Source organism: Capricornis sumatraensis, chromosome 21, assembly GCF_032405125.1.
Source record: "Capricornis sumatraensis isolate serow.1 chromosome 21, serow.2, whole genome shotgun sequence".
In the NCBI taxonomy this organism is placed as follows: domain Eukaryota; kingdom Metazoa; phylum Chordata; class Mammalia; order Artiodactyla; family Bovidae; genus Capricornis; species Capricornis sumatraensis.
Genome location: NC_091089.1, coordinates 39,457,184 through 39,470,718, shown reverse-complemented (window position 1 = coordinate 39,470,718; position 13,535 = coordinate 39,457,184). Strand labels below are relative to the sequence as shown.

General features: G+C 38.8%; 1 non-coding gene and 1 pseudogene across 1 annotated transcript; both read left to right on the top strand.

Moving 5' to 3' along the window:
- The first annotated feature begins 2,436 nt into the window (after positions 1 to 2,436).
- On the top strand, positions 2,437 to 2,530 carry LOC138097788 (small nucleolar RNA U2-19; annotated as a pseudogene).
- A 155-nt stretch (positions 2,531 to 2,685) lies between these two features.
- Positions 2,686 to 2,755, top strand: LOC138097787 (small nucleolar RNA U2-30). Its single transcript, XR_011146527.1, has one exon. It is a non-coding gene; the product is annotated as a small nucleolar RNA U2-30 (small nucleolar RNA).
- The last annotated feature ends 10,780 nt before the right edge of the window (positions 2,756 to 13,535 follow it).

Below are 13,535 nucleotides of genomic sequence, written 5' to 3'. Positions count from 1 at the left end.
CTCTTCATTTTCTGCCATAAGGTTGGTGTCATTTGCATATCTGTGGTTATTGATATTTCTCCCAGCAATCTTGATTCCAGCTTGTGCTTCATCTAACCTGGCATTTCTCATGATATACTCTGCATATAAGTTAAATAAGCGGGTGACAATGTACAGCCTTGATGTACTCCTTTCCTAATTTTGAACCAGTCCATTCAGAAACGGCCAACGTGCTTTTCACATTCCTATACTTGTGGCTCCAGTGGAAATGAGTTGGGAGCAGTGCCAGGGAGCATTATTTAGGGTCTCTTGGATAGAAACTGAGTTGTGGGTGAATGTAAGTGTGTGTGTGTGTGTGTGTGTGTGTGTGTGTGTGTGTGTGTAGGGCCTGGGGAGTTTAAACATATGCTCTCAAAGGTCATTTGCACTGAAGATGGAAGAGGTGAGATAAGGAAGGAACAATTATTGAGCAGCTCTTAAGAGAAAGGGTGGGCTTCCCTCGTGGCTTAGCTGGTAAAGAATCCGCCTACAATGTGGGAGACCTGGGTTCCATCCCTGGGTTGGGAAGATCACCTGGAGAGGGAAGGGCTACCCACTCCAGTATTCTGGCCTGGAGAATTCCATGGACTAAATAGTCCACGGGGTTGCAAAGTGTTGGACATGACTGAGCGACTTTCACTCACCAAGAGAAAGGGCACTGTGTTTTACAGATGCTTTCTTATTTAATCCTCAGTATAACTCTGGGAGGTAATATTACTTAGGAAGCTGAGGCCAGAGGTGTTGAGCAGCTGGCTCATGGTCACACAGCTAGTAAGAGGCAGCACTAAATTCTGCCTGGCAAGTCCTGGTCTTTCTGGGACACTACCCCATGGAGTCTCAGTAACTGACCCTCTCTAACCCTGTGGTACTTTCCAGGTTCAAAGACAGGAGCTGGGTCTCTTCTAAGGCAGGGGAATGGGTTTTCCACTTCCCGTATTGTCACCAAACACACTTGATGGGGAAGGCAGCTGTGTGATACACGTGGACCTGAATCACCGTGACTGTTACAAACAAACTCGCTCTACCATCTTCTTGCTTTCCTCCTGGCTTTCTCTCCTTAGCCCCAGAATATCATTTGCTATTTCCTCCCTTCTGGCAAAGACTAACCCTTCCTTCTTCTTCAGATCTCGCTTTAGTTAGAAGTTCCTTGGCCACTCCCATCCCTTCCCCAGGCTGGTTGCTATGGTCTACCATTGTCACAGTCCATCCTTACATTCTCTTCTAATTACTTGCTAATTTCCCTACATCCCCGGTTAGGTCATTGGAATAACGTCCTCGTTCACTGTTTTGCCCCAGAAACTAAGATGGATAGCGCATGGTGTGTGACAGACGTGCAGGGTATCGGAACACAGGCTGAGCAGTGTCAGGCCTAGCTGGGGGAGGGGCGTTAAAATCCATGCTATGATCCCAATCCCCCAGGGATCATAGGACCTAAGGAGAAATAGTGTGTTCACACTGTAACACAGCTTCAAGGCAAGTCCTCTACCCCTTCTTCCCACCAGGTGGCTGCCCCAGACTCAGGACACGTTGACTGTGGTGTCACCGAGAGGGACAGAGAGACAAAAGTACGGACTTCATCAGTGAAAATGCCTGAGTTACTTCTCGCTTTCTTTCTCCTCTCTTTTCCTCACTCCTTTCCCCCTCTCTTTTTACACAACATATAAAAAAGATACAGGAAAGAATTATTGCCTTTGGCTTTTGACTTAACTTAGAGATTATTTTAAAATATTTGAAAACAATGTTAAAAAGCATTATTAATTTCAACATTGTAAAATGGATACAAATATATTTTTATATGAGGCAAATAAAACTTTCACTTGAATAAGGATGATTACTATCAATAACAAACCTACCTTCCTACTTGGCATTGAATATCACCAATGCTAACAAAATAACTATTAAGAAATTAATTATTTGTGTATTAGAGCAAGTGTCTCAGCCTTGGGTCTCAGTGGTTCCAGTTATTGGCTTAAAATTCTGGGCACAAGTGGGATTTTTGTTTTTGTTAGGGATAATGACTTTGTCTCCTGTGTACAGATAATAATTTACATAAAAAATTATTCAGTGATAAAACTGATAAACACAGTGTTTGTACAACCCAATTCCACTCATTACCTTATATTAATGGATTTTCATTCCATGTGTCTAGGATGTTATCTTTCTGCTTTCAACTTTAAACTTGTGAGAATATCTTTGTTAGCTCTGACAGTAACAGAAATGCGGAGCCAGTGCAGGGAAAGGATAGAAAGAATAAGAGAACCCAGAAGCACACAATCTGCAGGCGTTAAGATGCTGCCATCTCTGAATGACAACTGAATTTCTGGAAAAGCCAAAGTGTTTGTAGTATGAAAGGCTGGATTTTATTACATTCCCAATCACAGTTCTATAACACAACTTTATTCTCTTAGTCTATAAAAGTATACCTACAGAAAACAGCCAAATCTGAGCATCAGAAGATGCTAGTCTACCTACAGCCCAGTCTATCTGATGCGTGATCTCTGTAGTTCTGAGAAGCAAAAGAGTAATTTAAAATTAGGAGTGTGAAAGTTGTGTGTGTGTGTGTGTGTGTGTGTGTGTGTGTAAAGTTGACTAGATAACTGAGGGGCTTATTGGTGGATAAGTGAGAGTTGGCTGTGGGTGTGTGTATATGAAAGGCTGATCAGTTCTGAGCAATGATGAAAAGGTTTAACTGCAGACCTTTTTAACTATGAAGGTTTCTACACTTGATCTGAGCTCAGGATTAAAAAAGAGTATACCTACAAAATATACACAGATAAATAATGTACATGTATATCATATATATGTATTATATACATACAATTTATGTATATATAAATGAAACTAAGGTAGCATAAACACAGTATTATATACTTATAAAAATAAATTTTGCATTAAAGAGAATCCCATGAATTGAGTAAACACAATCTGAGAATTTCTAGATGTCATGGTGCATCTCCAATTCTCATATCCATACGTGACTACTGGAAAAATCATAGCTTTGACTAAACAGATCTTTATTGGCAAGGTGATGTCTCTGCTTTTTAATACACTGTCTAGGTTTGTCATAGCTTTTCTTCCAAGGAGCCAGCATCTTTAATTTCATGGATACAGTCACTGTATCACAGTGATTTTGTAACATGACCTTTATCAAATTATAGAACTTGCATTTTATTTTTCTGAGTGATACTTAAAGGATCACAATAGATACTGAACTTGTTAAGTGATTTTTTACAAACTTCTTAAACAAATTATTTTTGTTTCTTTTCTTCAGACAAATTTTGGAGTACCTTGAACAATTTTCTAATGTTAAACCAACATTGTATTCCACGGTAAGCCCTCTTGATCAGATATATCTGAAATAGCATGCTGTACAAGTAATTGGAAAATATTCATTTAAACACACACAGAACTCATTTGTGAAAACTGACTTTGTTTTGAATCATAATTTTAAAGAATTAGTATTACACACTTTATGATAGCAGTGCAATTGAATTTGAAATAAATAGTAAAGTGATAATTAGAAACTTCATTTAGTTGAAAATTAAAAAATGCTTACACATCATTTAAACTAAAATTAAGAAATACTTAGTACAGAACAAAAATGAAAGTGCTACACATCAACATTTACATGTTGACACTTTGTGGAAAATGTATAGCTTTAAATACTTTTATTACATTTTTCAGCTTGTGGATTTTAGATCAAGCAGATATCAAAGATTTAAGCCTAAAGCATTTATAAGTGGTCCTACCATTTGCCATGGATTCTAGGGGAAATCTTCAGTTTATTTTCATGTGTTTGTTTGCTTAAGCCTCCATGGAGAGTTTGTCTACATAAGTGAACCTGCCATGCTGTATACAAGAGTGTATTTATATATAAATTCTTAAGATGGCTGATGGTTCAGCATTGATTTACTTCCCTGGATTAATGTTCTGCCCTTGTATTTGGCTTCATACTTTTTCTTGCATTTTTATAATCTCATACATTTACTTAAAAATTATTCTATTTTCAGTATTTTCTTTCAAACATATAAAAGTGCTTTGTAGTAGTAGGTGTTAGTAATTCTCATCTGCTTCACTACTGGAAACTTTTTTCGATCTTATTATTTTTAATATATATTCTTTCAGTTTAAAATATTATGGTATTTCCATGATGATTTCTTCTTTAAATGTAGTTCACAGTGTGATTGCATTTTCACCAGGATCTTCCCCTTCCTTTTTTAAAATTGCATTTCATTTTTATTGCATTGACAACATACTTTGGTTCGTATCAGAGTCCCTTCAGTATTCATGGAAATGCTTTACACTATTATACTGTCCATTTTTATAAAAATTAATGATTCTCTTAAATGTATTTTCTAATTGTTAGGTATGTAGTTATATATGTATAAAGCTTGTTCATCATGCACTCAAGTTCTTATATCTGTACTAGTTCTTGGCTGCTTGATCTATCAGCAGCACAGAGGGATGCATTAATATTTCCCTGTATGATTGTGGATGTGTGGATATCATCTTTAATCTGACACGTTTTCATTTGTGTATTTGGGGCTTTCTTTTTAGGTATCCTACTGGGTTTTTGATCATTTTACTTGAAGGCAACTGTGTCATTGATGCATTTGCTCACCTCTGCTGTTCCCTTTCCTTGTCATTTCTGGCATTATCTCTTAGAACCTCAGTTCCTCCATTTAAAGTGAATTTTTACATTCTGTCCAGTGTTTCCGGAGGTTTGAAGTGGGAGGGTTTTCACATTTTGTTAATACCTTGCCAGGAGGGCCTGAAGTTAATAGATTTCATTTAACCTATGGAACTGGATGAGATCACCTGGGCAAGAGAGTATAAAACAAAGAGAAGTGAGCAGAGGGCTGATCCATAGGAAACTAATATTTAGAGGATGAAGGAAAGTGAGGTAAACCAAGTATGACTTCCTTCTATCCCAGAATCTCTGCAAATTTTTCCCCTTAGAGGGCTCATAAATTTCCAAGTATGCCAAAAAGCAAATTAAACATAGGTAATAAAACAGAAGTCAGTCTTTCACACCGAGTCATTTGTATCTTAACCAAATATATAATATGGTAATAAGAACATTGGCAGATAGTGTGCGTTTTGTGCTCAAAGGCAGTTTGTTTTTTTCTTGTGTATAGAGATGTACCAGAATCGTTCTCCTTTTATTGAGTGTTAAATATAAGGAAAACTTTTACTGCTGGCATTTTATAAAAATAATCTGATGTCTACTTTTATTCGTTTTATATTGAACCCTTTGGCAAAAGACAGCCTCGTCATTGTTTTCTGTCAATCTTCAGATGGGGAAAAGCAGAAAGATTTCAAGCTGGTATACTCTTTGAAAGAAAAAGCAATAGAGAAAATGGCAAAGACAGGTAAAAGAAAATGAGATTTACAATGTCAGCTAAACTTTAGGGATGAGAAAACACGAAAAGATCCATAGTAGAGCAAGACTAGGGTAAATACCGACAGTTCTGACAGATTTCAGAGATATACCAAACTTCCTTGGCTATAAGAAATTGACCAGAAATGTTAAGATAGTTCCTCTTATAATACTGTGCATGCTCTTGCAGTTTACAAGCTATAAAATCACATTGTGCAGAGATGGGATCAAAAACAAAAAATTATCTAAGGGTACAGAGTCAGTGAACAATGATGACTAAGTATTTGAACTTTGGAGAGGGGTAAGGGGGCCACAATGCTGTCACTGAAATTTTTTCTAAAGGGAAAATACCTACAAGTTGCTTCAAAAAAAAAAAGAAGGGAACTTCTTTGCAAAAGCTGAGGCTTTAGATGAACAAATAACTTCTTCAACATTCTCAAATATATTAAACCCAACTTCATATGGTTAGTATGAAATAAAATGGCTGAATTATACTTAAAATATTTAATTCAGAATGTGTAAAAAAAGCAATCAAAGTTAGAAGCAAACAAAAATATGTGTATTTCTTGTATACATTACCATGTGTAACACATATCACTAGTGGGAAGCTGCTGCATAACACAAGAAGCTCAGCCTGGTGCTCTGTGATGACCTAGAGTGGTGAGATGGGGGAGGGTGTGTGGAGAGGGAGGCTCAAGAGGGAGGGGATATGTGTATACTTATGACTGATTCATGCTGTTGTATGGCAGAAACCAACTCAATATTATAAAGCAATTATCTGCCAATTTTTAAAAAAACGTGCATTTCTGCCCAGTTATTACACTCCACTATCATCTCTGCAGGAAAGCAGCATCCTGAACTTTCTATTTTTCTTAGCTTGACGTTTAGCTGACATATTTACTGTTGAAATATTTGTTGGAACTGTGGAATTCTGCATTTAGAATTATCAGCTGTTTGTAATGATGATTTTCCTGAGTCATAACTCTTTGATAGCTAATGGACTGAAATGAGATTACTAAATCTTCACTGATGGAGGCCAGTCAGCAGCCATGATTTTAGAAGCAAAGCCTTTGAACATCCTGATCCCTCTACTAGGTTGCTTTTCTAGCCACTTCTTTCACCAATACCAACTCTTCCTTTCTTTTCTTTTTTTTCTTGCTACAGCACCTGGCATGTGGAATCTTCCCCAATCATGGATCAAATCCATGCCCCCTACAGTCTAAGTGTGAGTCTTAACCACTGGATCACGAGGGAAGTTTCAAAACTCTTCCTTTGCCTCTTAGCTCAAATTTGTCTTCCCTACATCCTCCTCACCTAGCAAAGCTTAGTTCTCTTTTTCTTTTCTAAAAAGATTTATTGAAGTATAGTTGATTTATAATGTTGCATTAATTTCTGCTGTATAGCAAAGTGACTCAGTTATACATATATATTGTTTTTCATATTCTTTCCCTTATGGTTTATCACAGGATATTGAATATAGTTCCCTGTGCTACAGAGTAGGACCTTGTTGTTTATTCATCCTATATATATAAAATAGCTTGGGATTAGCAGATGCAAACTATTTCAGTTCTCTTATGTTGTCACTTTTCTTTCATAACTCTTATTCCCATTTATGGTATACTTCCTTCAATTATTTGATGTATGCCTCTATCCATCAGTGAGCTCTCCATCAGTGAGCTCCATAAAGCCAGTGATGAATGTTCTCATATTCCCAATCACTAGCATCAAGGCTGTCACATCGTAGGTGAAAACATTAATTGAATGAAATGAATGAAATACAGCCATGTACATTGGTGTCATATAGGCTTGTACCTCTAATCTCCTATTTCTTCTCTTTGACCCCTAACTCATCTTCCCTTTTTCATCAACCACTGTTCCATTTTTGGATGTCTCCATAGGGCAGAAAGTGAAGAGGAACTAAAAAGCCTCTTGATGAAAGTGAAAGAGGAGAGTGAAAAGGTTGACTTAAAGCTCAGCATTCAGAAAATTAAGATCATGGCATCTGGTCCCATCACTTCATGGGAAATAGATGGGGAAACAGTGTCAGACCTTATTTTTTTGAGCTCCCAAATCACTGCAGATGGTGATTGCAGCCATGAAATTAAAAGACTCTTACTCCTTGGAAGGAAAGTTATGACCAACCTAGATAGCATATTTAAAAGCAGAGACATTACTTTGCCAACAAAGGTCAGTCTAGTCAAGGCTATAGTTTTCCAGTAGTCATGTATGGATGTGAGAGTTGGACTGTGAAAAAAGCTGAGCACCAAAGAATTGATGCTTTTGAACTGTGGTGTTGGAGAAGACTCTTGAGAGTCCCTTGGACTGCAAGGAGATCCAACCAGTCCATTCTAAAGGAGATCAGTCCTGGATGTTCTTTGGAAGGAATGATGCTAAAGCTGAAACTCCAGTACTTTGGCCACCTCATGCGAAGAGTTGATTCATTGGAAAAGACTGTGATGCTGGGAGGGATTGGGGGCAGGAGGAGAAGGGGATGACAGAGGATGAGATGGCTGGATGGCATCACTGACTCAATGGACGTGAGTTTAAGTGAACTCCAGGAGTTGGTGATAGACAGGGAGGCCTGGTGTGCTGCGATTCATGGGGTCGCAAAGAGTCAGACATGACTGAGCCACTGAACTGAACTGAACTGATCTGATAGGTCCAAATTAAATATCTCAAAAATTTGTGCTCAAAAGATGATCCATAATTTTCTACTGCAAGCTTCTACTTAGTTTGTTATGTTCATTTAGTCTGTTGAGGCTCTGGGGTATTTTTTCCCTGTAGAGCAGATTCATGAAGAAATTTTATTAGATTTGATTTTACAAGGGAAAACAATGCTATTTGGTTTGCAAGAAAGCTGGCAGACTCAGTTTGATTAAAAACCTCTTTTAGAAAGTGCAGTAGCAAGAATGGAAAATGTAATAAAGCCAAAATCAGAGACATAACTTTATCCTTACTTTTTAGTATCACTGTAATTTCCCTCCTGGAGATTGCTTCATTGAAGTATAGTTCAATCTACTTTCTATAACGACTGATTCAGGCCAAGATGGCTGACATGTTTTTGCAATGACTCAGCAGAGAAGGAGCATGTTGCTGTTGGAAGCAAGATCACTTAGTCTCACTGGGTGGCAATGGTAGTACTGGAACTGTCAGGGCTGAGTGCCAGGTTGACACTGAAGGCTGTGGGCACTACTTAGGCAATTAGCTTCTTGGCTGATCACAAACCTCTGACAAAACTTGTTCTCTTCTGTTTGCATATGAAAAAGAACCCTAATTATGTAAGTCACCCTGAGCTGCTGGGAGTAATGTCTGTGGTAGGCAGAATAATGGTCTTCCAAAGATTCCTACATCCTAATCACAATGACCTTGTCCCCTTTAAACACAGTTAAAATCCCAACTCCCAATGTGATGGTATTAGGAGGTAGGGCTTTGGGGAAGGGATTAAGTCCTGAGGACTCCTTACCCTTCTGCCACATGAAGACACAGTGAGAAGGTGGCCATCTATGAACCAGGAAGCAGACAACAAATCTGCTAGCACCTGGATCTTGGTGCCTCCATAACTATAGGAAATAAATGCTTGCTATAAAATCTGCCAAGTCTTTTTTTTATAGCAATGATATTTTTGCTATAAGAATGGAATAAGATACCCTGTGAATGTTGATTCATATGGCAAACAGACTTTGCAGATGTGATTATGTTAAGAACTTTAAGATGCTGAGATTATCCTAGATTGACCAAGAAAGCCCAGTGTAATTACTGCTGCTGCTGCTGCTAAGTCCCTGCTAAGTCGTGTCCAACTCTGTGCGATCCCATAGAGAGCAGCCCACCAGGCTCCCCCATCCCTGGGATTCTCCAGGCAAGAACACTGGAGTGGGTTGCCATTTCTTTCTCCAACGCATGAAAGTGAAAAGTGAAAGTGAAGTCACTCAGTCGTTTCCGACTCTTTGAGACCCCATGGACTGCAGCCTACAAGGCTCCTTCATCCATGGGATTTTCCAGGCAAGAGTGCTGGAGTGGGCTGCCATCACCTTCTCTGAGTGTAATCACTAGAGTCTTTAATAATGGATCAGAGAGGCAGGAGGAGCATCACAGTGATGTGATTAGAGGACTCAACTGGCAATTTCTTATCTCAAAGATGGAGGGGCCACAAGCCAAGGAATATGAGCAGTCTAAAAGCAAGAAAAAGCAAGAAAACAGATTCTCTCCCAAATCCTCCAGAAAGGAACATAACCTTGCCAGGACCTTAACCTTTAGCCCAGTAAGACCATTTTCAGACTTCTAACCTCCGAAACTGTAACATGATGAATTTGTGTTTAAGTCCCTAAACTTGTGATTTCTAATGGCAGTGATAGGAAACAAGTGTTGTGGCCAGTCTCCATGATTAAAAACAATCTGTCAAAGGTCTTTATGACTGTGCCCTTCTTTAAGAAGTCTTCCTGGCCAACTTAGCCTTGATTCCCCAAATCTGAATCTATAAACGTACTTATTAAAGACATTTGAAGAACAAGCTAACTAATATCTTTTGAGCTCCTCAAGGTCACTTCTGTGATGATTTATTGTTCTAGACAAGGCTGTTGACTAAGGCTTACTTGAGTGAAAGAGACAGTCTAGACCTCTGACAACATTACATTATGTTAAGGGTAGAAAAAATCCTTGTAATTTTTGTTTCGTGCACTGGTTTGTTATAAGGTGAAATGTAGTCTATTATAATATATTTTGAAGAAAGAGATTTATTCATACCTTTCTGTTTGAGAAGAAGATGAGAAGGTAAGAATTTCTGGATTTCAGTCAGTTCAGTTCAGTTAAGCTGCTGTCGTGTCTGACACTTTGAGAGCACATGGACTGCAACACGCCAGGCCTCCCTGTCCATTTCCAACTCCTGGAGTTTACTCAAACTCATGTCCATTGAGTTGGTGATGCCATCCAACCATCTCATCCTCTGTCATCCCCTTCTCCTCTTGCCTTCAATCTTTCCCAGCATCACGGTCTTTTCCAGCAGGTCAGTTCTTCACATCAGAAGGCCAAAGTATTGGAGTTTCAGCTTCAGCATCAGTCCTTCTAGTGAATATTTAGGACTGATTTGATCTCCTTGCAGTCCAAGGAACTCTCGAGAGTCTTCTCCGACACCAAAAGCATCACTTCTTTAGAGCTCAGCTTTCTTTATAGTTCAACTCTCACATCCATACATGACTACTGGAAAAACCATAGCCTTCACTGGATGGACCTTTGTTGGCAAAGTAATGTCTCTGCTTTTTAATATGCTGTCTAGGTTGGTCATAACTTTCCTTCCAAGGAGTAAGCGTCTTTTAATTTCATGGCTGCAGCCACCATCTGCAGTGATTTTGGAGCCCCCAAAATTAAAGTCTGTCACTGTTTTCATTCTTTCCCCTTCTATTTGCTATGAAGTGATGGGACCAGATACCATGATCTTAGTTTTCTGAATGTTGAAATTTAAGCCAACCTTTTCACTCTCCTCTTTCACTTTCATCAAGAGGCTCTTTAGTTCTTCAATTTCTGCCATAAGGGTGGTGTCATCTGCATATCTGAGGTTATTGATATTTCTTCCAGCAATCTTGATTCCAGCTTGTGCTTCATCCAGCCCAGCGTTTCTCATGATGTACTCTGCATAGAAGTTAAATAAGCAGGGTGACAAGATACAGCCTTGACGTACTGCTTTTCCTATTTGGAACCAGTCTGTTGTTCCATGTCCAGTTCTAACTGCTGCTTCCTGACCTGCATACAGATTTCTCAAGAGGCAGGTCAGGTGGTCTGGTATTCCCATCTCTTTCAGAATTTTCCACAGTTTCTTGTGATCCACAGAGTCAAAGGCTTTGGCATAGTCAATAAAGCAGAAATAGATGTTTTTTTTGGAACTCTATTGATTTTTCCATGATCCAGCGGATGTTGGCAATTTGATCTCTGGTTCCTCTGCCTTTTCCAAAACCAGCTTGCATTTGGAAGTTCACAGTTCATGTACTGTTGAAGCCTGGCTTGGAGAATTTTGAGAATTACTTTACTAGCGTGTGAGATGAGTACAATTGTGTGGTGTTTTGAGCATTCTTTGGCATTGCCTTTCCTTGGGATTGGAATGAAGACTGACCTTTTGCAATCCTGTGGCCACTGCTGAGTTTTCCAAATGTGCTGGCACAGCATCATCTTTTAGGATTTGAAATAGTTTAACTGGAATTCCACCATCCCCACTAGCTTTGTTCATAGTGATGCTTTCTAAGGCCCACTTGACTTCACATTCCAGGATGTCTGGCTCTAGGTCAGTGATCACACCATCGTGATTATGATACAGCAGTTAGTAGTGTAAAACTTCCACTAAATGCCAACATGTGGCAATTTAGAAATTAAATCCTAGTGGCCTGAAATCTTATATTGTTGTTTACAAAGTAGTGATTTATTAAGTAGTAACAGCCTAACAAAGTTAATGCAGGCTTGTAGGTAGTTTGGCTAGCTACTAGGCAGCTTCTGGGATAGTCTGAATTCAGTACTGAATCCAGCCTGGTATAGTAGTATGCACAATGTTAGCTTAATTTATAAGCCAATTGAGTAAGAAATGGCAACCCACTTCAGTATCCTTGCCTGGAAAATTCCATGGACAGAGGAGCCTGGTGAGCTATAGTCTATGGGGTCAGAGAGTTGGACATGACTGAGTGATTGAGTACACACAGCATATAAGCCAATTAAAAAAAAAGACAAACATAAATAATCATAGTGGGATTAGTACTAAAGAAGTTCCAGTCCTAATCCATCAATTTTGAGGATAATTAAATAATAAAATAATAGCTCATTTTAAACATCTGCTGTGTAATAAGTCTTCTACATCTTATTTGTATTTTGTTCTCTTCTTCTGACCTCACAAGAAGATGACAGTTTCTCTCATCCATCTCTCGCAGTTAGGCAAAGTCTTATGACTGGTTAAGGCTAATGAGTTGTGAGAACAGGTGGTGGTATTCCTTAGTCGCTCAGTCGTGTCTTACTCTTTGTGACCCCATGGACTATAACCTGCCAGGCCTCTCTGTCCTTGGTATTTCCTAACCAAGAATATGGAAGTGGGTTGCCATTTCTTTCTCCAGGGGATCTTCTTGACCCAGAGATTGAACTCGAGTCTCCTGCATTGACAGGCGGATTCTTTACCACTGTGCCTCATTAGTTAGCTAATAATTCTCATAAATCATCAGACTTCTTGGGAATCTAAAAGTCCCATTGTTTTCCTATGCAGCTTTTCCCTGCTTCAAAACAGTAACCAAAAACTCCTCTGTCATATTTGTTTCAAATTATGTTTATTTATGTTGGTGTTTGCTTACTTTATCACTCTGTATTTCCTGATTTTAAATATTAAATGCTTCGATAGCTGATGAAACAGAAAAATGGTTTACTTTATGCAATCAATTTAGGCCACAAACATAATTTCCACTTGAATATTTCACAAATGTCCAATGGAACTTCGGGAAATTGATACATTTTCCTAAGTCTTTTTTTTTTAAAATTTGTCAAATGGGATTAAAAATGTACCAGCTTTATGGTTTTGATGCAAGCATTAAATAAAAGAATGCATTTGAAGAACTTAGCACAGAAAAACGTCCATGCTGTCTATGATGCTGTGTGGAGATGATCACCTAGATCATGCTCAGTTATTCAAAATAACGAGAGAAGCATGTGGCAGGAAGTTCTACATGCCTCCCCAAATCCATTCCTCCCTTTTAGACGGACAAGCTCTGACTTTTAGCTGGCACACTGAAGCCCAAGAATACTGGAGTGGTTAGCCTATCCCTTCTCCAGCATATATTCCTGACCCAGTAGTTGAACCGGGGTCTCCTGAACTGCAGGTGGATTCTTTACCAACTGAGCTATCAGGGAAGCTGTTATTAAACCAAAAAGCCGATTTTTATCCCTGTTTTTGTTATTAGGCCAAAAAGCAGATTTTTATCCCTGAAGACTTTTCTCAAAGCTCCAGAAACAACTTTGCTTTTGAGACCTGAGCCAACTGTACAAAGGCTAAAATCAGGTGTAGATGCTGTTGAACAAGCTGGAAACAATGAGTTTTCTAGGAAGGTGAATTCAATTCTAATGATGTGCTGGTGGAGTCCCTTTGTATGTAACACTGGGAAGAGAAGGAAGGAGAGGAAAA